At 41.2% G+C, this 3,010-nt stretch overlaps 1 pseudogene; it reads left to right on the top strand.

Annotated features, from left to right (window-relative positions):
* The first annotated feature begins 349 nt into the window (after positions 1-349).
* Positions 350-1,025, top strand: LOC109729252 (uncharacterized; annotated as a pseudogene).
* Positions 1,026-3,010: the final 1,985 nt, after the last annotated feature.

The following is a 3,010-nucleotide window of genomic DNA, read 5'->3' as shown; positions in this document are numbered from 1 at the left end:
TGGTAAGTATTATTCTTGATGATGTAAGTATTGTTGTGCCCATTTACAGAAAGAGAGGCAATTCTTTCCTGGAAAAGAAGGTATGATTTAAATATTATACTTTGGCCAAATTAGCTGTGAAAAAAGATATGGCCCAGGTGGGGCTTGGGCAAAAGCCAGTTCACATATGTGCATGTATCTCTCTCCATTCCCACTGCCACCCCATAGTCTAATCACCACCATCTCTCACTGGAACTGTCAAAATAGTCGCTTAGCCCCTCTTCCCACCTCCATTTTCCACCTTGCCAGTTATTCAGGACATCCAAAGTGAACTTGTAAAAATATCGCCCCTCGGCCTCTATGTAAAATTTTCAATGGTTTCCCATTGCACAAGGGACAAATTCCCAGAAGGACTTACACAGTCTTGCCCATGCGAATCTCATCTGTGTGTTCAACTGTGCTGACCTCAGTTTCCTCCTCAGATGTGCAAAATCTTGCCCATCCTGGGGTCTTCATGTTTGTTTTTCCCCAAGACTGGAGCATTCTTCCCCATTCTTCATCTGGCTAAGCAACACCCATCTTCCTGTCTCAGCATGAGTGCTGTTTTCCTCAGAGCTGCTTTCCCAATCCCCTAGCCTGGGCCGGGTCACCCTGTCACATGTTCTCACTGCATATTTTACTTCTATATATGCATCAGTTCACACAATTGCACTTTAATCTTAGCTCGTGTAATTGTGTGCTGTCTGTGACGCCACCCACGCTATAAAGACAGGGGCCACGTCCATCTCACCCCTCACTCCTTCCCCAGTACCTGCCATGGGTCCTATCACATGACAAGCACTTGATTTTTTGGGTCAATAAATAAATGAGATTCTCATTTCCAGCATTCTAGACTTGTTTATAAGCCCAAGGAGCCTGCCTCAGTAGAGCACATACAACGCTTTCTATGCATTTATTTGCAGAGAGGAGAGAGCTAAGCCCTTCTGTTCCCCCGGATGTCGTCATTCCGGCTGGGCTTGGTACTTGAGCATGGCTGGTGGAGATGAGAGAGCAAGCCTGTGTGTCTGCCACAGCACAGCACTGCCTTTGTCCCCAGGAAAGTAATGCAGCGCTCATGGTTCAAAACCTTTCATCTGGCTGCAGTACGCTGAGAACATGTCCTTTTGTGTTAAGATGGAACCCAGGTGAAGGGTAGAATGGGTCAGGGTCACAGACAAGCATGACCAGCACCTTGCACAAAATAAAGGAGACAATTAGGACCTTTGGTTCTCTACTCCCTGACACACTTTCTCCACGGCAAGCCCCCGAGTATCCTCTCCTGCTGCAGTTTAGGTGCAATTACAGTCCTTTTCAGACAAGTCACCTCTCCCAACAAGTCACCTCTCCCTTGTGCTTTATTCTGAAACAACAGAGTCTAAAATCTGTACTTCTTAGTACAACAACAGGCTGCTAACATCCCAGGATGATTGTCTCAAGGACTTTTGACCAAATGTTGTCAGTTAGGGGTCTCTGACGGGGTCAAATTCAGTATAATGTAGCTTCCTCTTGTCTTCTTATATTGCTAACTATTATTTTAAAGAATATTGACATGAGCTGACCCACTGCAATTGGTTGTTTCTTTCTAGTAGTGGTGATAGGGACTAGGGAAGACAGTGTGCTGTTAATTGTAACATAAGTGATCAGATATAATTCTTATGATTTGGTAATTCTCTTCTGGCAGCCAAACCTGCTTGTACCTTTCAGAATTCATGGCCACTGATGGCATTAAACACTTAGGGACTTTCATAACAAAAGGGCACCATGTACACAATTATCTCTCCAAAGGGAGAGATCAGCCCATGTCAATGTCATGTTTAATATTTAAAGGCACTTTACTGTCATTTGTATGTGTTTACTCAGTGGCCATCTGCAAAACCAACATGAATAAAAATGGAACTTGTGGGGCAAGAAAAACATATTGAGAATCACTGACTTGGACAGACCTAGTGGGAAGGGTGTGCCTATTCAAACACCTGTCTCCCACCCTTCCACCATCTGTGCAATCACTTTACCCTTCAACCTCACTGCCCGCCCTCACAATTACCCTGTCAAGAGAGTGCAGCTCAGGTGGATTTAATGTGGGTTTAATATGGCCCGTTGAGTTTATTGTTGATAAGTAACCATTTCTGTTCTTGCTATAAAATCTATGTCTATGTGTCCATGCTTAATTTGGATGAAGAGTTCATCTATGGCAAGAGCCAGTTTATATGTTTTGTAAAGAGACTAGATCAGATAAGCAGGGGATGGGCCTTCCAAATCTGTAAGTAAAAACAGCAAAATGATGTATAATTCACAAGTTACAGTGAAATTAAAAGAGAAGGTTCTATAAAGAAGATAAAACAGTAATTATAGTGTAAAAAAAAGAAAGTTAAGATTTTGATGTGTTAAGTATTCTTTCACTCACACTCTCAATATGAATTGTCTATATGTAGCTACTAATTGTCTATATGTAGCTACAAAGGAAAGAGAAGAAGCTGGTATGTAATCCAGATCTATTATATGTTATTGAGCATGATGCTAGAGAGTTTATATTCATTTTCTCATCTAATAAAACTACTCTTCAAGGGAAGTATTTTAAAGACGAAGAATCTGAGGTCAGAGAGTTTAAGTATCTTGGGATACAAGCTGAAGTCTATCTGATTCAAAAGTATGTTCTTTCCTTTAAATGGTCATATCATTAACCTGGTCATAGTACAGCAGTCTGGGTGATTCAAGCCCCTAAGGGGCTCACCTCACCATGTGTAATATATTATGCTATATCTCCTATAAAAGACAAAAAATGACGGAAAAAATGGAAAGCATAAGAAATTGTCCACCTAATTACCTAGATATGATATCATTAGAGCTCAAAGCAATTAAAGATATAATTGTTCTATTTCTATATATCTGTTCATTTATCCAAGACATATTCTTTGATTGCCAACTATGTGCTAGGCACTGGGATAGACATTTTGTATGGCATGATAAGCAAGATGGAAACACTCTGTTCTCA

Source organism: Microcebus murinus, chromosome 15, assembly GCF_040939455.1.
Source record: "Microcebus murinus isolate Inina chromosome 15, M.murinus_Inina_mat1.0, whole genome shotgun sequence".
NCBI classification, from domain to species: Eukaryota; Metazoa; Chordata; class Mammalia; order Primates; family Cheirogaleidae; genus Microcebus; species Microcebus murinus.
The sequence above is the reverse complement of the archived record's forward strand: the minus strand, read 5'-3'. Positions and strand labels throughout refer to the sequence as shown.